The sequence below is a fragment of the Leuresthes tenuis genome, unplaced genomic scaffold (genome assembly GCF_036924035.1).
Source record: "Leuresthes tenuis unplaced genomic scaffold, fLeuTen1.0.hap1 SCAF_5, whole genome shotgun sequence".
NCBI classification, from domain to species: domain Eukaryota; kingdom Metazoa; phylum Chordata; class Actinopteri; order Atheriniformes; family Atherinopsidae; genus Leuresthes; species Leuresthes tenuis.
The window spans coordinates 8433379-8458420 of NW_027325359.1; the positions used below are offsets into that span (position 1 = coordinate 8433379).

The 25042-nt window shown below is 40.3% G+C and overlaps 1 protein-coding gene across 11 annotated transcripts in view; it reads left to right on the forward strand.

Moving 5' to 3' along the window:
* Positions 1-14072: 14072 nt before the first annotated feature.
* mef2aa (myocyte enhancer factor 2aa) overlaps positions 14073-25042 on the forward strand; it is a 59250-nt gene continuing 48280 nt past the window's right edge. For 9 of the 11 annotated variants that reach the window (XM_072385794.1, XM_072385787.1, XM_072385789.1 and 6 more), the window contains exon 1: positions 16729-16887. The gene's annotated coding sequence lies outside the window, so the exon portion shown is untranslated. Of the gene's footprint in view, positions 14087-16728; positions 16888-19199; positions 19363-25042 lie in introns of those variants that run through there. The other 2 variants (XM_072385786.1, XM_072385785.1) reach the window with 2 other exon arrangements.

Sequence of the window (25042 nt, forward strand, 5' to 3'; positions counted from 1 at the left end):
ATAAAGACACCTTCCAGCTTTGTGATAAGAAAGTGGCATCTTTGAGTTGTGCAGCTTAAATTCTTGTTGCCAGTATGTCCTGCCAAGCATTCAACCAAGATTCATCAGTGCAATGTGAGCACAGCAGCAGGTCAGGGAGAGACCACGGTTTGCAGTCGTATATATCGGTCTCTGTATTAATCCCAACTATCTCTGGCAAAAGTTTGTGAAGCTTAGAAAGTTTGTATAGGATTGCTAACTTGGCCCTTCAATCCACTGAGCATTAATCAAATGATCTGTGCTGGTGTGTTGTTAGATCTGCGGTGGTGCCACTCTTGACAAAAGTATTACAGTTTTTTCTCGTTCTCATTGATCTGATGAAATTTAATTGGACTGCACAAGTTCTGCAAAATCTGGCATCCAGGTAGGACCCTATTTTCATGATAAAGGCAGGACAGTTAGTTTACTAGTGGCTTGTCAAATGTATCATTGTGGGCCTATTTGCAAAGGTAAAGTTAGGGGTGGGGTCCGTTTTTGGTCGTCTGGTATACTCTGTTCCATAACATAAACGTTATATTGGCCCTGTGATGGACTGGCAACCCGTCCAGGGTGTACCCCGCCTCTTGCCCAATGGCAGCTGAGATAGGCACCAGCCCCACACAACCCTGAATAGGATTAAGGGGGCATAGAGAATGGATGGATATAGGATAAATGTTTTTTTACATTTCACTATTTGAGGTTTGACTTGGACTCTTTTGACATTGCCATCTTTTTGTACCCCTTTCTGCTGCAGTGGTTTCTTGGCATGTGTGGTGACTTCATCTTTATATTTAGGTGCTGCATTAGCCTAGTTTAAGTCAAATTTATCTGAGAGACTAGATTATGTCTCTATAAACAAAGAATCTTCCTCTCACTCAGCAAATCATGGAGTTCCACAGGGTTCTGTGCTTGGACAGATTCTTTTCACTTCATAGATGCTTTTATTTGGTAATATTAGCTCAGGACGGGAGATTGGATCAAAGACAACTTTTGGTGCAATCTGTTTGTTTAGCTTGACAACATTTTTTTTAATTAACTCTCTATGAATTGGATCAATTTGTTGCTAAAACAGTTTGATTTGATTGGACTGTATTACATAATGCAGTATATTGTAGGCTATGTGTTATTGACTAGCATATCCAGTAAGATGGCTTAAAATGTGTAAAACATAAAAAAACCCAAAAAGGAATACATTGCACTAATTGGTATGGCATTTCAAAGTTTGTGCAATAACCTTTCTTATATTGTTGCTTCTCATAATTAAAAAAAAGTCCTCAGAGATTAATGGAAAATCAAGTATCTGCTCTTCCATCAGGAGAAACCAGTCTTCAGGCTCACTGATAATCATATGATGTGACTAAAATCCCCAGAACTTTATCAACGGCGAGGTAGATATGAAATGATGATAACAAAATAATTTTCCAGAAACGAATACACTCTTTTGTCTGTTCATCATGCTGTCCTGTTCTCACCTCAAAGTTTTACAAGTTCATGTGAGCAATGGGTTTTCCTGTTTCCGTACAGCTGATGACAGAATGGCTACTTTTATAGCTACAATGGTCCCTCTACAACAGTTTTAAGCACATGATACTAATCACAGTGGAGCATCTCTCTTCAACTTTTAGGGGAATGGAGATTGGAAAATTGGAACAGCTTATTACACAGTCTTTCTTTGTGACTTCTTATTGTCTGGTTTTATTTCATGCAAAATGTTGTCTTAACTAAACACTGAACCAAAAAGGTTTTTAAGTCTTTGACATAAACTCTCTGAGACTAGTCAGAGTTTTTTAAAGGTTTGAACTACTTTGGGTATGTGTTGATAAACTGAATCTGCTAACAGCATTCTTAAAGCTAAGAATTTCCAGAAAACTCTGTCAATGTGTTTCCTCCTCTCAGCAGTTTCTCTATTTAACTTTCTATAAGTCCAAATCAAGTATATACATGTGTGCTTGTGTTACAGTTACTCATGTTTACCATCCTCCACCTCAGGCTCTTTCCACTGAGAGAGAGATGCTGGCTAGGGTGCAACTCTGCAAATCCCACCTGGATGTGGCATTTGTAATAAACAGCTTAGGGGCATGGCTGCCACACGTTTTTTTTTTCTCCCAGCAGTCTTCTTCAAGCCCCTTCAAAACCATTCATAGATTCTCTAATCAATCTGTAATTTGTCTCTTGATTAGTGGCTTATAAATTGTGGTGTGTTATTTCCAAAGTAACTATGGGTTGTTTTCTGCATGCTCTCTTTTCCCACCTCTTTCACACGCACATGCACTCTCGCTTTTCATCACTGTGATAGCACATGAGGGGGAAGATATAGTTATTCAGGGAATTATCTGCCTCATTGGTGCCATATCTCATCCAATGCTTTTGTGCCAAATGGCTGTGTTTCCATGGAGCCTGCCTGTGTTTACTGTGACGTGCTATGGCAGGGCCTTTTCTGGTACAGAGGGACTTAGTGCACAGCAGTGGAGGGTATTTCAGTCCCCGTTTAGAGTTTTGGGGCTTACTTCTCCAGCTCTCTCCTCTTTTCCCACCTGCTCTCCTTGCTGTTCCTTCACTGGGTGCCTGTGTGACTGTGTGCTGGTGCTCCTGGCCCTGCTTTTGGACAGGCAAGGCTAATTGAAAGGGAAGGCTGCTCTCTGCTGATCAGCTCTGACAGCAGTGTCTTGCCAGAGGTAGGTGTGCCACCCCATGCTGAGAGTTTTCACAGCAAAATAACAGTGCTGTCGTGAAAAACACAGACTCCGCCATGACTACCCAGGCAGCTTGCCAAAGGAACCAGATGAATTTTGCGCGCAGAAGAAAGAGGGGAAACCCACTTTGTCTGCTTTATGACTTTAGGGAGAAGAACTCTGCCAGCATTTAGTGAAACTCAAACAGGCCTTTTCTTCTTTCATTCATTGTTCGAATGAAATGATATCACATAGATTCTAAAAGAATACAGCGACTATCGATCACGTTTTATCAAAGATGTTCACTTTTTCATTTATTTTGCCTTCAAACGTTACAGGATAAAGGTGTTATTAACAGTTCTCACCAACTGTCTTCAAAATTCCCCTGAAGTTCGAGCACAAAAAACAAAAATGAAGGGAACAAAGGTTAATAAGTCCAATATCTAATTTATGAATACTTTCATGGATGTCTAACAGACACTTTTTGTAGAGCTGTAATCATGTCTATGGGCATAACCATTTTTCTTCAGAAACTACCGCTGATATATCATGACTTCAGTTGTCATTTTCACATGAATCACACATTTAAAACATGGTTTGATTGTGTCAACCCTGCAGATCCATTTCACTTGCTTCAGGTTCTTCTTGGCACCTCTTAGAAAGTTTTGTGATGCGTATCAATCTGCTTGCAGATGCATCTCATTGCCCATATCAGAAGTGCCACCATCCAGTGTGACTTAATGCACCAGGACAGACTGGGAGCCCTCAGCAGGCCCCTAATGGACAGCTGTGATTACTGCTGACAATAATTTATGGTCCCCTCTGATTGAAAAGAACTGGAGATAGAAGGATTGGTGCGGAGTGAAGGCACCACCTTAAGATATAAAGCTGAGGCCGCAGCTGCTGTCAGAAGCAGGACTCCTGCCAAGCTCTGCAGGCCTTCTGCCCATCCAGACATACACAAGCTATTGCTTTTCCCTGTTTTTACCCCCCCCAAGCTCCAGCCTCCATCAACATTGTTTCTCTCAGAGTAGTCTTACATTTTGCTCACTAATTTATAGTTGCAATCTTATACTCGGTTTTCATCTGAAGAAAACACGATTAATTAATTCTTATGTATCTTAATCTAAAAATAAGTTTAAATGGCAAGGAAGACACAGATGTGGTACAAAAGCACACATAAAGTAAATGCAATACTGAAGTATGTTGCTTGGAATAATTGTGCAAAATAAAAAAAGGAACAAGTACTTATCCACTCTGTCTGATCAGGTGTCTCCACTGTGAGCTTTTTCAGCCCTGAGATTATCCCTCTAATCCGAACAATAGCACTGTGCAGCTGGTTTAAACAACTAGCTGCCCCATTGTTTATGTTGTCATCCCCGCTGGATCGTACTCATGAGGAGTAACCATTTTAGTGGATTTGTATGTACTATTTCGGTGCCTTATCCAGGGATGAAGACCCCCTCTTGTAAAAATGATGTATGTGCTATTTCCAGAGGAGGTCTTGAACTAAAGGGATGGGTTAGCAATGCTCTCACAGGAATAAAACTGAAATTAAACAATTCCCAGATTGAACTAAAAAAGATTGAACATGAATCAGATATATTAGATAACTGACACACTTTGGTAAATGAATATATTCTGTTTTCTCCATGCTGAATATACAGAAGACATGTTCACAATTTAAGCAGCATTAGTTGACAAATATTGGCATTTTCTTTTCCAGTGATGTATCTTAAATGAGCAATGTATATACATACTTACATACTTACATAGTATATATTATATACACATATGTACTGTGTAAAATATACTTTTTTTTCTTCTCCATAATGGAAATGCATCACACTGATTCGACCCAGAAGTCTGTTGGCTACCTGTCTATGTAAAAATAGCACCTCAGTGTATGAACTTGAATGTTTTCCTTTCAGAGCACAATAGTTTTCAAAGTCCCCAGTGTCATGGGAACAAGAGGGAATGGAATCCCCCTAAAAGTCAAATCACGCTACTTTGTCATTGTTCACGTCTTTTTTCACATGGCTACATGTTAAAAACAGTAAAACAAACAAACTGACGACATGAAGGTATGAAAAAAAAAATCTTATCAGTACAGCAAAGTAACATTTGAAAGAATGAACCAAGTTCAAGGTCTACGATAGACCTTGAATCTATCCAGCAGCTTATAATCTCCATTTTGTGGAATTTGTGCTGGGACAGGCACTGATCCTCCACTGTTTGCTCCTCTCAACAGGCTGCATAGAGGAGACACGTGTATAGAACATCACAACATCATCAAAGCCATAAAACGGCAGGAAACTGACTTTATCACAGCAATAATAAACAGCATTCATCTCATAAATGTAGCAAGTTACCTTTGAGATACATTTTTGTCCATATGGTTGTTGTGTTTGGAGTGAAAACTAGTTCAGCCGTAATAAAACTATTTAAGTGACTCGATCGAGCAGAAGCGCCAAAGGAGACCGTGTTCCATCATCTTACAGTCGTACATCTAACTTATCTTATTTACTGCAACAGAGATCTGCATGCAGCAGCTGCTGTGCACTGCCATAAAACTGGATCGTCTACAGTATATGCCGCAGGTTGCCGTTTTAAATGGTAGTTTGCTCTAAACAGCAGAAGTTAATAAACTGATAAAACCCAAATGAGTGCAAGATTAAAAATGTTGAGAAAAAGGTTTTTCAGACTCAGAGAGTAGATTAATGTCCATATGTGCTGCAACATAGAGTAACATACATTAGAATTAAACTAGATAAATGAACAACAAGCATATGTTTATGAATTTTCATAAATTATACTGAGTGGATTTCAAAAGAAACACTTACTGATGTAAAGATTGAGGTGTTTAACAGATTCATAACAACTCTGCATCTTAACGTCTGGATTATCTGCTGATCTCAGGGTCATGGTCATTAATGCCGCTTCTCCTCCTACGGACTAAAACTCCTGAACTTCGTCCTTTGGGACACCACAACTATTTTTCATTCTTTCTTACCTCACATCAGGCACTCAATGATGATGATGGTGTCCATTCAAACACTGCACAAAATCTGAATCTATTTATTCATACACTATAGCACACCCCAAAGACCCCAAACTAACTTTCTCAAATTAGGATGTTAAATGATGCAAGGTGACTCATTAAAGACGTTTAGGATATCTATTAAGCTATTGGAGACGAAAACAAAGATGGAGAAAGTGAAACTGAACATTATGACAAAGTTGCTGTTTTTTACAGGGTGGTTGTTGCCTTTTGCTTGATGTTTTATTGCTCACAGGAGGCTGATACCATCAGACTCGCTGTATCGCTTGCTCTCACATCTCCCCCTCCTCCATTTTCGTTCACATTCACTCTCTGCCACCTGCACACACTCACATGCGCACGCTTCCATGACATAAAAAGACTGCTTTCTGATGAATAAATTTGTATATTTTAGAACCTATCCCAGTTTCAGCAAGTATCCTCCAGAGGCCCTGCCTTCTTCTCTCCTGAGTTCCCCTGCAACCCAGTGGAGTCATTAGTCTGCTTGCTGTGTTGAACTCTTTAATCATCTGTGTGTTACATAAAAAGAGGACTATTCCTCAGTGACACACAACGGCGTGCTCAGCTTGGTTGGGGCTTGCTTTGATGTGTATAGGCTGTTGTGTTGTGTCTGCACTATAGGCTTCTTCAGGCTCAGTTTTTACATTTCTCTGTGGAGGTGAGATAAGATGTCAATCTTCCTCTCGTTGCAGTAAAGATGTGGCTGTGACTCTGTCGTTTGCTACTAAATAAGAGCATCAGACATTTGTAGACATACATGCTCCTCTAATGTAGTCCCAGGTTACTTGTCCCTGTGCCTTCAATTCCTGGATCATGCTATTTGTCTCCCCATGTGCTGAGAACATGAGAGATCAACTCGTATTGTGTTGATATTATGCTAAAACTTCTGATTTTAAAAGCATACAATTTTATTCCTACAATGAAAACATTCCTGTTTCTTGGTTAAATGTTAAAATCCAATGCGCACATGCAAACACGCCCATGCAAGCATATACAGTACATGCGGCACCTGTATTCCAAAGGGACGAAGGCAGGCGCCTAAACTGCCATGGTATCAGGTTGCAGGTCTGTCAGACACAATGGTGAGGAGTTGCCATGGGGCTCGACCTGAGAGGGCAGAACAATGGAGCCGCAGTGCAGACGGAGCAGCAGAGGGCACGACGAGCCGATCTGTCAGCCTGGCAGTGCTGCGCTGGTCCACTCCGGACTCAGACCCTCTCCTTGCACATACAATGGAGGGTGGGAGGTCAAGAGCACAAGGAAATGGTGGGGAATTCCCAGCATGCCATAATAAAATGGAGTCCTCTATTTTGGTGACTGTAGGAATGGGACAGACACAGTTAAGCTACACCCAGAATACATCATTACTTTCAACAATTACAGTGAAGTCATACCAATGGGTCAACATGCAGCTGGAGATAATTCATTTATGGGTCAGTGGCCTCAGCTCATTACTTCTGCATAAGATAAAATAGCTTATCTGTCTGACAGCTGATCGTGAGACTAATACCATCCTCTCTTCATGGTCATCAGAAGTTGTTACTGTACAGAATGTTTACAAATGTCATTTCAAAAGAGTGGAAATGTTTTACGATGTGGGTTACTCTCACAATTTGATTGGAGTAATGTGACGGATGTTATGGTGCACATCTAAATAGGCATTTCAATATGGTGAAAAATGAAACAGAATCACATCAAGCCGTGACATCCAATAAAGCTCAATATGTCTGAGCTCGTACACCACTTACAGTGGGAAGGATAGCACTTTAAACCAATTTAGCTCAGAGTTTATACAGCACAGCATTAATACATCCATGCTAGCCTTTTATCTACCAAGCACATGTACTCTGCCCCAATCTGTTCAGGGGATGTTTAGTTGGGGCTGTGTGCAAACCGAGGTCCCGGAGACTGTTGCCCTCGGAGTGGAGACCAAGGAGCAGGGGGGTAGTGAGAGCCAGATTTGGTAAAAGCTCTTAATAAGGCACAGTGTGATATATAAGCCCACAGGCGGCAAAGCTCTGTGTGCAAACACTTCAACCGCTCATGAGATAGGGCAATCTGTGTATGGAGCAGTGAATGACCAAACAACTCTGTTATTTCACACACGACCCTATTTGGCCTCTCTGATATCCTTAATTTGGTAGCTGAATTTGATATAGTGCTGCAAATATTTGCTTGGGCACATTAACTCTGTTTGCCTTGGATGTTATGATAAACAAACCGCAATGGTGTGCTGAATGTAATAAATGTTAAACAGTGCGTGCAATCATATACTTCACATAGTTGGCCTTCCACACTGAAAGCATGCTTTGTGGGCCTGAGCTCTGTTTTAACACATCGTTATTCCCTTTCCTGGCCACCTAGGGTCACATTCAGAAATGAACTGTTTATGAGATGCCCAGGGTCCAGGGGCAATTCTTTGGCCATATTTCAGCACAAAGAAAATATTGATTTTTTACATGAAATGTTCACAGTTTTGGCTGAGAAAACGAATTAATATGCAGAGGGAGACTAATGTAATGAAAATATTAGATGTTTTTGAATATTCTGCAAAAACAGTAAGTTGAATGAACTTAACAACATTTAGAGCATAGACTCACATTCATTATTACTTTTGCTTCCTACTTTGCAATCTATGACTTTCCCTGAACTTTGCTGAACAAACTCGACTATGGCCTGCAAGTTAAAGCATTTTTGCACCTCAAGATTTTGACATGTTTTGTTCTCATTTTTTTCTTGATTTTTTTCTATTTATTTTTTAACTCTGCTGTTGTATGAGTGCTCTTTTCTCCATGCCAAACTATCATATGGATGTAGTTCTTATATTGCCCCTGAAACAACAATAACTTGAAAAGGCATTTTTTTGTGTCAAAGTTTCGCGAACTTTTCCCAAAATGCACAAAGAGAGGAAAATCATACAATGAAGACACCTAGGAGAGATGCACTTCTTGGTCCCATGTAGTCTTCTCTATGGTGTTGTGAGCTGAAGCATATGCAAGAAGTATAGAATTTAATGACAGCTATGTTTTTCCTTGTTGTTCACTTTCAAGTCCAAAATCAACTCATCTTACTCAGAGACAATTTAATACTGCCTCTGCTGTGATTAATTTCCTCAAATTCAGCCTAAGAAAAGAAGGAGTGAGTGTGTGCGAATGGTAGAAAGTGGGGCATCAGCAGTCAGCTGCATTTGGATTATAAGTCAACATGCTTTTAGCTGCACTAACTGCTGAATCAGCAGTTTCCTTGCGAGGACAGTGAATGATCTTAATCCTGTATATCCAGGTAACCTTCTCTGTAGGAGGAGGACTACAAGAGGAGTGCAGTTCAGGATCTTATACTCTTTTGCTCACAACGACAACCACCGAATCTTGATTGACAATGTTTGAATCGAGTGAATGATATGGTAGAAGTCCTGTTTTAGTGTTGCAACCTTACATGTTTCTCTGTAGAAATATATGCTCTTTAGTTTCAGAGGGCACAAGCAGTTTCTCATACTTCCGTACACTCCGAATCAAGCTTTTCTCAGGGCGGTGACAGCTTGCAGCAATGGTGTGCGAGGAGGAGAAGACAAAGCACTTTGTACTCTGAGGCTGCATGTGATTAATGACAGAGGTGTGTGTTGCAGTGGGCACCCTCGGAGCAGCTACAGATCAGTCTTCCTGTAAGACAAATCTGACACTCAACAGCCCACCGCCTCACCTGCTACCTCCCTCACCACCATCAAACCTTCAGCTCCTCACAGCCAAGTGCACCCAGCACGACACTGTGCTCATAAATCATCCTAAACAAAGCATGTTTAATCTGTGACGCGCAGGCCTGACACGCAAATTTATTACCTGTTGTAGGAAAACTGCATGTGTCCCACTGAGTCAAGCCTCTATTTACCTTTGAGAAAGCAGGAAAATGCTGGAGGGACAAAGTGTGCAACAAAGAGCACTGATGATGCCAATGTCTTTCAGTGGAATTCAAGAGACAAAGCCTTGATTTGCGCAACCATCTCACCGCCTTTTCATGGTGGATGATGTGCTTGCTAGACTTTCTCGACTGCACTTGCCAAAAAGATTTAGGGATTTTTCACAAGCACATTTGTACAACACATATGTATACCAAATGATATCTTGTGGCTTACAGTTGGATCGCTGTTCTATGACTGGTGTGAGTCACAAAGCTTAGGCAGAACTTAACACCTACTACCTACAACTATGGGATAGGGTAAGTTTTTAGAAATCTACTGTGCAGCAATAAAATATTGTTGTGGTATATGTAGCCAAGTCAACTGTTTGCAAGCTGCAGAATTTTCCATGAAATGTGCAAAATTATTGAAGACAAGTAATGACAGCAAAAAAAAAGTACTCTTATTCAGGGAAATAGAAAAAAATCCAAACACAAAATGTACCCCAAACACAGTATTTGACAACCAACACAAACATTTGGTGGCAGACATGAGTAGCTTGTATCGTCTACCACTCTTCTACTGTGTGTTTGAGCTGCAGCAGTCCTTTATGCGATGGCAGATTTAACATCATTCTAATGGTTTTTTAAAGGAATGTCGATCAGGACTAATTATTGGTCAGCTTAAAACGTTCTTTTCCCGTTCAACCATTATTTTTAGCCATTGTTAAAATATTTCACTCTGAAACTTCTCAGAAATGTTCTTTTTCTAATTTATTTATTTGTTTTTTTTACATATTCAACGCCCAGGCCCAGAGGCAGTAAATCAGCCCACAGCTTGATGCAACCTCCAAAATGAGTTACTGAGGGGAGGGTTTTCTTTTCCTTTTGGGTTTCAACTAAAAAACTGATTTTGCTTCATTCCCAAAGACTTCCACTTAGATTGTAGCTTATTTATTAAACTTTTTGCTAACATTGGTGGGTTTGCATGTTCTCCCCATGCCAGCGTGGAAAGACAGCAGTTTTGAGACTATTATTTTTATTCCTCTATTTCCATTTCACTAAATAAACGTGTGCCTTGTGTCCTAGTTTTGTACATTTTAACCAATCCCAGCAGCCATTTGGAAAAAGGTGGGGTACACCTTGGACTAGGTCAGTAAAAAAATATAATAAAAGAAGTACAACTTTATCTGTTTGATAACAACAATAATAATCTAAATTGTGAACCCTAAATGGTGTCTACGTATATAAATCATATGCTTTCCCTCTGAATAGTCTGACAGATTGAATTTCCAGAGCATTTGCTTGATGTTTCCTTGTAACTGGCTGAAAGGCTAAACTTGGAGTGGTTTCTGCCACCCGTTTCCTTTTGCAGGCTTTCTTGATCCAGCCTGTCCTCGACATGTCTTTTCACTGTGAATGGTGGGAATGAGAAGCGATGACACCTGCTACACTGGCTTTGGCAATGTCAGAAACTCACACATACACAGACACACTCAGACACGTTTTTGCATATGATGCAATCATCATGTCAGAGGATCCGTGAAATCAGCCAAAAAGAAAATTCCTCTCTAATAAATGATGGTTTAGTCTGATATAACATCCGAACACCCGTTGAAAGTGCAGCTGAATGCTGATTATTTTTTTTTCTCTTGTTCTACAAAATCTAACAGCTGTAGAAAATCTTATGACTGGCACAAATTTGGAGGAAAAGCTCTTGCTCTGTTAAACCTAAATCATTATATGTTTGTAAGTATGAATCATAACCCAGCAACTTATGGCAATGTAAATACTTTGGCATTCCAGGTGATTCATTAAATAACATTTTAAATTAGGGAGGAAATGGATAATAGTGAAATCAGTTTAATTCCTGCTCTTTGTTAATTTTTAATTAACTCACTTCGATGGAAACGAGATTTTATAAATGGAACTGTGTGAACATGTGAATGTTGCAGATAATTAAATAACTTCTGTTATTATCTGGAACTAAGCACATCTGCTGGGGAGAAGGGGCTATCAAGCAAACGTGACAGGGTGGACGTTTGGGCGACTCACCCTTGCTGTTGATAAGCATTTTGTAGTGTTATAAACAAAGAGGAATACATCAAAATCCCAAAGAGCAGTAATCTCAAGAGGGATCATCAGCTCCTCATAGGAACCTCTGTATGCTGTCGTTCTTCGCCTCAGGTGAAGCACAGATGTTCAACAAAAACCTACTGCAGTGTCAAAGTTATATAGGAGTGCGATAAGAGAAAACAAGAGAAAACATCACAAAAGTTGTTGTGAAGTCTTGCCTATCATTAAATCAGCATAGCAAATACACTGATCCTGCTTATTCAGAAAGCAAGTGATGGTAGTTTGTTATTAACTGGACACCTTTCTTCTAAACTACATTCACTGGGGCACTCAGAGCTGAGACTAATCTTATCTGCTCCATGGTCTTTTTGGGAATTTTTTAGTATTTCAGGTGGGACTCCTTCACATTAAGATTTATGTTCTATTCTGAGTCATGAGGCCTTTGTAACGTATAACTGCAGTGGGGCAATGATGACCCATATATGACTTATGGAGAATATCTAGTTCTTGATCTTGATTATCCAACATGTTGCTTCTGGAAAACATTTGTACACCTAAGTATGATATGATAAAAACTATGTAGTAATAGGGTTTTGAAAGAAGCACTTCCTGGATCAAAATACTTTGGTAATGTCACTATAATTCTGACTGTTACTTACATAAATTTGTACTTATGTATATCGTGGCTATGAGGGGTGATGATTTCAAATTAAAATGATAAAGTATCATTATTATGTTGTTCACACATAGATGGTCACGAAGCGATTAGATCTCAGCAGATTGTTCATCGCATCTTATCTCTAGTGTAATTTGAGTGCCAAAAAACCACGACAAAAAGCACAAAACACAATGAAAAATTATTCTGATAGCAATATGTATATTATTTGAATTATTCCTCTATTTAATTTTTTTCATTTAGCTGGGGAGGTCCCACTGAGATACAAGATCCCGTCTACCAGAGGTAAAAAAGACAGGGCCATACCGACTCAATCCAAGAATTTTTTTTCAATTATAAAACTACATCATTCCATACATAAGAAGAATAGAAGCAGATTTACCTTGATCTGGGTGTATTATAGGAACATTTAAAATAATGCCAGCTGTAGACCTAGGAACATACTGGCTGGTTGGATATGACAAAAAGCCAGAAATTTAAGCTGGTAATTTTCCAAACAACGTCTTTGCAATAAACATCTTTTTTTTTCTTCTTCCAAGTTTTAAATTAAAATGGCAACATTGTTAGCATGAATGATTTTGGCCTTGTAAGCAGATGTCGTGACAGTGTGGCGATGTTAAAAACACACTTGCACATGCAATAGGTAAAAACCTGAGATGCTTTTGTTACTTGTTTGAAGTACTTGTCTCATGACTGAATACGCTGTGTGCAGCAGGTGGAGGATGAGGGTGCTCAGGGCTTTTCAGAAAGGTTGTTTTAATGAGCCTCAGATCATGAAATGTTATTTCAGAACTTGACAGTCAGGTTGCTCCCTGGGAAAATCATGTGAATTGGCGATATACTTTTCTAATTTAGAAAATAAACTTTTTTGATATGATATTGTAGATAATACTTGACTTGCATATCCTTTAATAAACCTTGGAGCATGTGTTTTTTTTTAATTGGAGAGAGAGAATGTCTGGGTCTATTTGTGGTCTGGTGCAATGTTGGAAATGCCAGCTGTCGGCTCGGCATCAAAGCTCTGCTGGAACAAACCATTATTTGGCACGTACAGCCGGTTGAAATATATACCATTCTATGTTATATACATATCAGATCCTTATACATATAAAAGATATTCTTCAAATCTTTGTGAAAATAAAATCCAACACTTGAGGACTTCATTTACTACTGAACGGTCTACAGTTAAGATTAACACAATAACTAAAATACTTTTTCTCTAAAACTGATATGTTGATGAAAATTCGATCAATAGAGTTCTTTTCCCCTATCTGAGAGAGGTAGAAAAAAATCCTCAACACCTTCTGGAGTTATGATTGAGAGCTGTGACTGGTTCAGAGAGCCCCGAGCCAAGCCCCATCACATAACGCATGCCCAACATGTCTATGTCCATCTGGGGTCCCACTCTTCAAACCACTGCCCCCCTTGCTCTCTGCCCGCAGAGAGACCAAGGGACAAGAGGAGGAACAGGGTGTGAAGACGGGCCTCTTAAGGCTCCGGGGGAAGCATCCAAAGCCAGCTGGTCTGGCTTTGAGGTAAATCGATGGACGGAGTGACACAAAAGCAGAAAGTAAAGGAAGAGGTATAACTTAAAGACAACATAAAGACAAGATAAGGAAAGTCAATACACACAGGAGGAAAGAAAGAAGTTGGAGCAGCAGGTCCTGTGAGGGCGTTTGGCAACAACAACAGGTGAGATACAGGTGTTATACAAGGTTCATACACTGGATGTGAAGTGAAATGTGGAATTGATTTCAGATCAAGATTTATTCAACTTTTATCTTTTGGATGTTTAGATATGAAAAATGATCTCGCCACACTAGTCTATAGTACTTTATTCCACTGAAGTATATGTTCAGGTCAAACTGAATGACATCATGTAAATCAACTTGTTGGTTTACTAACTTCAGCGTTTTTGGCAACTTGTAGCACTTTGAAAAGTGCTGCTCAAAAATACTAAGAGCATCAGCCTGAAAAAAGCTGTGGGTCTCTGTCTGGTTGTCATGGCCACTGTGATACACTACAACTCATGTTGTATATTGATACACAAAAATGAGGAGAAAGCCACATGTGTAATACAATTCTATTTCTTTAGAGTAATGTTCATGCTATACCTATATCATACATTGCAAACAGTTTTTTGTGGGCAAAATACTTTGAGAAGACTCATTTTTTCACAATAAATGAGACACAAAATTAGCATGATATTGCTGCAGTATGGCATACATCCTGATATGAAGGATATGTAGTGTGTGCTAAGATTTCTAAAGAACAAAACAGTTGACATGTGTGCATGATGGGCTGGGGCCCAGGAAAAAAATTTAAAGGCAGGTAATCAGAGCTAAGGTTCACTTCCTGCATAATAATCCAAAAAGCACCTTCTGGAATAGAATACTGTTTGTGTTTAATTGCTCTTTGAATGTGCATGTAGCCTCAGATAGTATATTTTACATTAAACAACATGTATCTTTCATTTTGACTGCAGTTTATTTTTGGCTTAATGTTGTTCTTTTGGTGTAACGCTACTCCCAAGATCATCATAGGCTGCTGTAAAAAAAAAAAAGCTGTTGTGAATTTAACTTTTTGTAATGAGGGAAATGTTTTATAGGAGTGTTGACTCCTTGGCCTGGAGTCACGAGGAATCAGGAGGGATGAGGAAGACTGGAAAGTCTTTCAGGTCTGGTAACCGCTGGTGAGAAAGTTAGCACAGTTCACTAAGGAAAGGCTGTATATGACAAATACAAATGATCTAGCCACAGCCATACTATGTGGAAACCCTCATACTTTACCAGCTATCACAGCATGTAGTGTAATGACACAGGATGCCGGTAGAGTATGTCTTAATAGTCATACAGTGTTATGCTGTTTGACTAGGACAATGATTCTGTATTCAGAGATAACAAACGGTGTTGACTGCTGCTTCTAAAAGATACAAAAACATGCACATATTCAAACCTGTGCTAGTCCGGTCACTGTTTGTGCTTTAAAGTGTAAAAAGACTCATGAACAAACAATTTAATCCTTCACCCTTAAGATATCAAAGTAATTAACACTAAAATCATGTATTTATTAATCAGTAGTAGTAAGAAATCGTTGTCTTGTATAATAGTCTTGTCTGGTACTATGTATAACCTTACCTAACCCAAACAGTTGTAGAGGCAGAGGAGCACATTTGACTTATAAGAGAACCACATTTCAGAAATACCTCATTCATTCCTAATATTACTTAATCAAAAGTATTGGAAATGATGTATCAACTGTCAAAATTATAGAGAGATAACTGTCCACTGCCAGTGTATAACCGTTTAAATGATCAAAGTATTATTATAAGCAACAAATTAAGCCTAATATCATACCCTGCAATAACAGAGTTTTTGATATATATATATGGTATGAAATATGGAATTGAACTATTCTGAAATACAGAATAGTTACCGCAAAGTATAAGTAAAGGAGAGTAGACGTGTACTCAGTGTTATTACCGGATCTTCTCTAAATGGGCATAAAGTGCTATAGTTGCTTGTGTGTGTTTCCAATGGTCTGGTGTTGATTCCAATCCATTTTAAACGCGTATTTCAAGAAAAACGGCGATCAGGGATGGTTCTCAGTCGCACCTGTTTCCACATGTCAACAAAAACAGCGAGGGTAGACCACCTCCGCACCTTTTTTGAGCTTGCTTGCAGACGTGACGTAGGTCCCGCCTTCCTTCTCCAATTGGCTGCTCAACAGACGCTGCAGAACATCATTGGCCGGCGAAAGTGCCCTTTAAACCGAATTCCATAGCTGTTGTCTTAGAGATGTGACGTCAAATATCGTACCTAAAGTGACAGTGCTGAGGCGAGCACTCAAGCATTTACAGAAAGTAGTCGCTCGAATTTAAACTTAGATCGAAGATTCCACCCCCCATCCCTCCGACACACACACCTCATATAGCAGGCCCATCGATGTTCATTGCCCTGATATCTAAAGTTTCTATTAGTTTAGTGCGTTTTTCGGTGCATAGCCTCAATGTCATGGCTGATATGGGCAGAGTTTTTTTTCTTCTTATCATAGCCTGATGTTATTACAATATATTTGACAGTGACTTTATGACAGGAATCCATTGAAAGCCTATGAGTAAGATAATCAACAAACTAGTCTTTGTGCTATCCATCATATGGAATCAAGTGTTCCCTTTCTCTTAACAATTGCCCCCCCCCCCCTCAAGTTGTTGGAATAAAAAGGGGACTTTTCTTACGCGCTGTACATGCTTTGACTTTGTGAGTGTGTGAGCGAGGGAGACTCAGAGGGAGGGGGCGGCGGAGACGGAGAGGGAGAGGCGGTTCGTCAGATGGGGAGGAGTCTCTCACTGACAAGAGGGAGATTGGCTTTTCTGAGTTTGTCAGCTCCCCCTAAAATAGCAGGCAGCGTGTAAATGTGAACTGAAATTACGTTTATCCACTGGAGTCACCGATATAGAGTGTCTATATACAGCGACTGACTTGGGAGTAAAGGTGAGTAACGGAAATAGAAACAATGTTGCGGAGTGTGGCGGCGAGACTGTAGCTACAGTGAGTGAGAGTAGAAAAGCGCAAGAGGGAGACGTAGAGTGGACTTGGGAGACATTGTATCTGTCGATCTACCTTAGGCTATACACAGTGGAAAAGTCGTGCCGTGCCATTTAACAAGAGAAACATCGGTTTATTACTGAGCTGTCGATCCCATAAAATGACAAAGCGTCAGGTGAAAGAGTGCAGTCAGACGCGCGCTGTTGATATCTGTCATTTGTGAAAGTTTCATCACACGCCGGTATTAGGCTGTGCTCTAGCTTCTGTGAGATTTGCCAGTTGCGATTCTTAAATGGTCCTAAGAGTTAGTCATGCAATCCAGAAAGTGAAATGTTTAGCTGTGCTTTGTAAATCAGGCACAATGTTCGGGCAAAACAGTAATCAGAGTGTGTATAATAACACTGTTGAGGCTTGCTCACACAGTGACAGTGTCGTGGTAATAGAAGTTGTCAGACATTGAGTTTACAGCAAATTGTATGTTTCCATGTTATGTAGCTTTCTAAAAACATGCAACCTACTTTAAACAGAAAGTGTGTAAATAATTCTTATATCTTGCCTGTATTTTGAGTTGCTACAATGTAGGACAATTCAGGAGAGATGAGTTATTTTGACAAGTTGCTTGCCTTAAAACCTAAGCTGATTCAAGTACCTGCTTATAGTTGCATAGTTCCTCAATATGAACTATAACACCCTGTGATTACTGTATTCAAAAGAGGTGTTAGGATTAATGAGCTGATCTAGCCCCAGCTGAGCGGTGCCTAATCAAGTGAATTCAAGTGAGGTGTTTCAAAGGTTGTCTTTGTCTTGTAGATTTCTCACTAAGATCACCTGAAGATCTAACAGTTTATTAATAAAAGTGACATGGAGCAGCACAGTGCACAGTAAGCTGTAATAGCAGCTTTGGCGCTTGTAAGAGAGGATCCTCGCTGTCTCGTGGCTCTTTGAATCTCTGGCACTCAGGTGACCTTAACCCCTGGCCAGAGTGGGAAATGGCCAACAGTAACCTGACCTTCTCAAATGTTTCTAGTGTGCGCCTACACCCTACACACCACAATAATGTTGCACTGAAGGAGTAGATTTTATTTAGTTAGAAGACAACACGCGACCTGGAATTGTTCTCTATTCATTTTTTTTATTTCAACAGCTTGCTGGCATGGAGGTGGTTAATGGGAAGGAGTTTGTTGCCTTGCCTGTTGCAGCTTGTGAAGTGAGATTTGTGTCATTGCTTGGATAGAATACAGCAGAATCAAACCATTACATTGACTTCTGTTAAGCTGCTGTTTAGCTTGTTGCTCACATTTAAAAAAGACTACTCACTAACCCATTTTGCAAATAATACACTGCATACAGCGTATTCCTCTCACATCAGGCCGAACCAATGACAAGTTTGATTGTAAAGAGGAAAAATCCTCAAGGACTCGAGTTGTTTGCAGCGGTATTAAAACAAACTCATATTTTTAACCGTTCTTTTTATGTCACCGCTGTTTTGACGCAACGCACATTACCATACCAGCTGGTTGCCAGTGATTTCGAAAGCAAAGCATTAAAGCACCATCCAATCTGCGGTCATTAGCTTGCATGCTGCCCCGGGCCTCGCCAGTAATGGGCCTTGTTACTCATGATCCATATCACGTGAGCTCTTGCGTCTAATGTGTGGATGAGGGATTCTTTCACTGCACTGAAATTGTATGCACTGAAAACAATTTCTGTCAGATATTAGTAAAAAAAAAAAAAAAAAGCCCCAAAAATCAAAGGCACAGACAGAGCCGTCATGCATGCTGTGAAGTGTTGCTCTAACCTCAGAGACCCCAGATGTTCTGCCTCGGCTATTACACAAACACACTGAGAGGTTTGATGATATGACTATTAGATTTTGCCCTGCATCATTTAATCAAGGACGAGATGATGTAGTATTATTGCATGATAGATCGCCGGTGACTACCACTGTTTATGAAACGTTTTGGCCTTGTTAGATGTCGAGTTTTTTTTGCCCCTGCACATCTCCGCAAATGTGCATAAGTGCTTGTTAGCGTCTTAGCACAAGTTCTTAGTGCAAAGGGAGAAATGAGAGGTGGCGATGGGGTGAGAAATGGGCAGCTGCAGCATCTTTTACCGCACTCCTCATCCCACTTCAGTCTCAGTGTCAGCCTCTCCTTCCAGGAGAAATGTGGAGTGTGTGGGCGAGTCGGATCTGCAATTAACGCTGGTTGTCAGAAGGAGAATGCTGGCGTTTACGCGATGCCTCTGAATCACTGAGTGAAAGTCTTTCTCCTCCACTCTCCTCCTCCCAGGACATTTTTTTTTTCCAAGGAGGACAAAACACCAGAGAGCTGAAAGCCAAGGATGCATTGAGTGCACAATAAGAGATAGATGCAGAGCATTCTGGTCCAATAAAGAGGATAGTGTTTCTCTGACTGTTTGGTAAGGCAAGATGTTCTTTTATACTGCAGATTTAAAGGGAAAATTAAAGCCCTCACAGATATTATGATGATGCACAACAGAATTTGATTGCTGAATATATTTGGACGTCTTTTGCATGTTTTTGAGTATGTTTTGAATCACTTTGCTTTATTGGATGTTTTTATGTGTGATGTTGTGGTGGAGTTTGAAGAAAACTTGCAGTGTACATGCTGAAAGTTTTTTGGGGATTATTTTGGGCTATAAAAACACGACGTAATACATGTTCACTGACAACAATTATCCTCTTCTTTCAAATGACTCTTTCCTTTCTACGGCACAGTTGATATAGTTAGTTAATAGAGGAATTATGATGCTAATTTAACTTTTTCTTTGTTGAACTAAAGCATCTTAATAATATGAATCAATGTTTATCGGAGCCCCATCATCAATATGAAGATTCCAGCATTCCCCTGTGAGACCTGGAGCTTACGTGCAGAATCTTGAGCCTGGCAGATAATGTTTCAGACCGCAGTTAACTGTAGACCGTTCCCTGTAAACTAAAGAGAAAAGACAACAAACAGCCAACCTGTTAATACTGCAACTCAGTATAAACATGGGGTTTATTTCTTTTTTACACATTTCCTTGCTGTTTATTCGTGCTACATAATTTTCCTCCTGCTATTGATAAGGCATCGGTCAGCTGAATTCGATTCAATTCATTTTTCAGTCCAAAACAATAATGCAGATCTGGACTATGAATTTAAAACAGAAAAAAAACAATTTTAGGAGACATATTTGAATGTTCTTTGATTTATGTTCCTGCACATATCGTGCATATGAAGGTGTTACTGTTGGCTTCTTGATGAGCTACTTCTGGCTCTGGTTTCAGTTACTGGCCTCGGTCGTGTCTGTTTGCCTCTTAGTTGTGTTTGAGACATTCATGAGCCACTGTTAACTAGCACTGAGTGACTGAGCAACATTAACTTGCTAATTATTGTCTCACATGGAGGGGTTGATTTGTATTTTGTATTATACAGTATGTTGAACTGCAGTTGTTGAATATGAAAAGAAATCTTTGTAGGAGGCGATACCTTATGAATTAATAATGCCAGAGTTATTGCACATGGCTTCCTAAATGAATACCTACAGCTCACTGGCAGATAGAAAGTCTGCTCTTAAACAGCAGTAATTTTTTAATCCCTTTAACAGTCTGATGCAAGCTCAGAGGGTAAAAGCATTACTCGCTGAGGTGCTGTTTGTACAGCCAGACAGCCAACAGTGACCTTTCAACTGTCCTGCCCTTGACTGAGACCTCTGGTGGTAAGCCACTGTGTTCGGCTCACTCAGCACATGTGCTCCTGAGCAGGACAGAGCAGCTTAAGGCTGATCTGTCTCTTCCTGTGTCCCCTGCTCTTTTAAACAAGCCCTGGCTGGAGGTCTCTTCACCTCTTCAATGTGAACCGGGAGACTCGCAGAAGGATCCTTTAATTCTAAGTTTGTTGTAAATTACTGGACGTAGTTTTTTTTGCCTTGAAGCCGGTGACTAAGTTTTGACGGCCTTTCGGATTAAAGCGGAAGAATAGCACATGCACACTGTGGTTTTGTGAGGGTAGACAGTGGAAGCATGTGGTGGAGCAAAGGTGATGTCTTTGACAAGTTGAGTCATTTTGCACCTTCAAGCTGCCTCCTCCTCTTTCTTTTGGTTTCTGGACTGCAAGAAAAAAAAAACCACGCTGTGCATCATCTCTAAAGTGAGTGGGCCGCACTCATAGGACATACACCCCCAACGCGTGTGTGTGCGCGTCCTGTGGTTTGGTTTGCCATTTTTCTTTAGTTTGTGATGTTCTCACTGTTGAAACCGAACGGATTTGTCTGCACGGAGATGTAAAACTGGTGGGGTTGCTTTGTGGCCAAATTATCAAGATGAATGGTATCTAAAGCAAAACTGAACTTAAGAAAGACATCTCTTTGCTGAGTTGCATTTTAACTGCATTTTAATGAGACTTTGGAAGAAAAAAAAACATAAATCAAAGGAATATATTATAATATAATTTACAAGATCAAAAGATCTCCCATGATTGCTCACATACCCCACTGTATTGAATTCCTGATGCTCTTCTGTAGATCTGAAAAAAACATCTCTCACTGGAGGTTTAACTTCTCTGGCGTGGCATGGAGTCACTTAAGTGGAGGCATCATCAACAGACAAACAATTAATCAGTGTGCAAAGTAAACTTTCTTAAGAGTCTGGAAAGCTCTGTTTGATGAAGCGGTATAGTGTGTTTTTAAAGAGCGCTAAAGTAGGCTGTCTAAAGCATCAGTTGCAGCCCTTATTGCCATTCAATTTAACCTCCCATTATGCTACCCAAGATAGCAAGAGGTTGAATGCATGTAAAAGTGTTTATAAGTGGCTTTGGGACTTGGGTGTCACAGCTCATACATCAAGCCAATTGACTAAAACTCCAGTAGCTGCTAGAAATAACAGTTGGATCTCCTGCAGCTGGACCGGCTCTCTCGGCCCCATGAGCTGCAGGAAGGAGACCTGGCTCGCAATATCCTTGTTTTTCTGTCTGTCTGAGAAGCCTTGTGAATCAGGACAGCTGGGGGGATGTGATTCCTCCCATTATTCTGCAGCATGTATCAGCCATATGAACAGGGAAGGGAAGTGACCCAGCCCCCCGTCTGCTCTCTGGAAGCAGCTTTGGCCCACCGTGGGGTTCTGACTTACAGTTCAAAGTAGTCATCCTCTCTTCTGTTAGAGCTGAACTGGAGCAGCATGAGCTTGCAACGCCTTATGTATGAGTTTTCGAACAGTTTTGCAATAGACCAAATATCATTGGTTGTTTACAGATTCTGGATGATATGAATAGGGAAGTTTAAGACTGGTGAAGCGTAATCAGCAGAGGTCATCGTGTATTTTGGCTTTTTTAACTCACATTGCACCCTAAACACTAGATATTTCTCTTTTTGTAATTAAAAAAAAAAATTATTTAAATAATAACTGTTTGGGAAAAGTGTCTTTTTGAATCCAGGGCATTCAGAAATGATTTGCTTTGCATTTCCAGTCTCTAGATCCCATCTCTCTATAGTGTGACTGTGACTGTGAGAGAGGTGTTGAGTCTGCCCGCTGTTTGTGCGTCTGCCCGTCTGTCCTCTCCCTTTCTCCCAGTCCATTTTCCATCTGTGTGCTGTGGGCTGCAGATCTAGGTGAAAATGGTGTAGTGTTTCCACCGGCGAGTTGTTGCCATCCTGTATTCATGTCAGACTGTGTTGTTTTTCGCTTTGTTTCCCTCCCCTCCACCATCTCTGCTTCAGCTGCCAGGGACTGGGGAGGGGGACATTCATCATCAGCCGCCGGACTTGGGGGCTCAGGGCAATGAGCTATCAGACACTGCGACTTAGGACCAAAGCCTATCCAAGAATAAAAGGAATTTCTTGGAGATGCGAGCAGCAACAGGAGCCTGTGCTGCTCTCAGTGCAGTTTTTGCACACAGTGTTCATGTGACAGCTAACACATATCATCTGATTTGGGAGAAGCTGTGGGGTGTATCTGCAGAAACACTCCTTCGATTATTTGCTCAGTGTATGTAGTTCATCGATGTCAATACAAGTCAGACTGAGAAAAAAATATCCCCTCATCTTTCAGATTAAAGTACGTTTATTTCGAAGAATCAGTAATGAGAATATCTGCACATTTCCAGGCATAGTCCTGCTGAAACTGCAACTTACTGCAAAGCAAACTCAGAACATCACTAGATATTCATATTGAAAGCTGTCAAGGCATATGACATCCTAATAATATAAAAAACATAGACAAACATGTCACAAAATCTGGTGTCATACCTCCAGCGTCTCTCAGTCACGTGTTGTGTTCAGAAATGAGTGAGTATTGTCTTTATTTGAAACACTTTACATAAAACGCTGTGTGTGAATCACAGGGCCCGTGTTAGATCATTAAAATACTAATTCTGTGAAATAAAAATGCTTGAAAAGAAAATCAGTGCACTAAAGCTAGCCCCGTTTTGCTGTTGTTATGACTCATGGCCATCCTCACTGCTCAGATTGCATAAACCTTTTATGTAATGGAACACTGTGGGAAAGAGGCATCGAGTGGAAGATAAAAATGGGAAGAGAAAATCAAATATTTATTCTGCGCTTTCTACATTTTTTTCTTCCATTAAGAGCAGACACACTCTGCTAGCCGACAGTATCTTCACTCATAAACAGTGTGGACAACATGGACGTGGACCAAAACTTTTTAAACACTTGGAAAGAACTGAATATCTAGAAGACCAATCTGGACTCTCAGTGTTGAGATTGGGTTAACGTGCTGCTACTGAGACACATTATGCATAACGCTGCTAATATCCTCACACTGTGGATTCCCCCTGGAGGAAGATCTCGGTTCATCTTTGCTGTTTACCATTTCTGAGTTGCGGTCTGTGCAACATCAAAAGGCTGCAGTGACACTCAACACAGACAGTAGGGTTCCTGGGGGGGTTGGGGGACTGTTGCTCCCTATGGGGTTGGCATTACTATTGTTCCCTCGTGAGAAGTTCGACTTGTGATCGACAACCATGCAAATGGACACATGCCATCATCCTGCATCAGACCGCAGCACTACACAGTAATTTTATGCAAATGTATAAACCTCTAGGACCATGCATGCATTAGTTTTCGGTTGTGCATGTGTCTTTGTGCTTCTGTGTGCAACTGTCAGAGAAATCATTTAAAAAAAAAAAGAGGCAATTTGCTACAAAAAAAAAAAGGAAATGAGAAATACTGGCATAGATCTGTAACATGTACTGTAACCTAATTAGTTAGACCGAAGTGTAATACGGGAAATGTTCATTCATTAAGAGTGCTGGATGCGGATGTTGTGCCGTGTCAAGACACTGACTTGTTAAAGTGACACACTGTCATAAGGAATGCTGGTGATGAATGTTTTTGCTCTAAGACATCATTTGTTAAATCAACAGGGTTAATATGAAGCGAGTAGTTAACCATTAGTCTGTCAATTGCATTTTACAGATATAGCATGACATACTGTAGGCTGGCTGATTAGAAATTATTTCTAAGGGTCAGAAGGTTCACCTAAAAGGAAAATTTCCCATGTCATGTTGATGCTTTAGTCTGTGGGAAGTACACTCGTCCATAGCACAGCGGTTGTATGCATAACCATTACATCGAAGTTGCGATGGAAAAAAAATAAAAAAACAAATTTTTTTTCGTGAGGAATCCAAATGGAGGCTTATGGGGACACTCTAGTGGTGAATAGAGAATGATTTCATGTTGTTGTTATCGCCTTAAAGGTTTTCTTTAGTTAACTTCCATCCATATATTTTCTTTACCAATAGCCCAATTCTTCACACTGTCCAAAAACCTGTTTTTGGACAGTGTGAAGAAGCCAGAGCACCCGGAGAGAACCCATGCATGCACAGGCAGGTCATGCAAACTCCACACAGAGGCCCCGGCCAGGATTTGAACCAGGCCCCACTATCACTTTTCCAGTGACAGTTCTAACCACCACACCACCCCCCAGCTAGTTAGACAGTCGTTTTTTGTATATATATATTCTTTTGTGTAGAAAATTAAAATCACCATGTTTTAGTGAATAAAATGCTATATCGAATCAAGCTCATGTTAATGAGGAGCTCCTCTGACAAAAAAACTTCAAGGATATTGGGAGGAATGATTATGG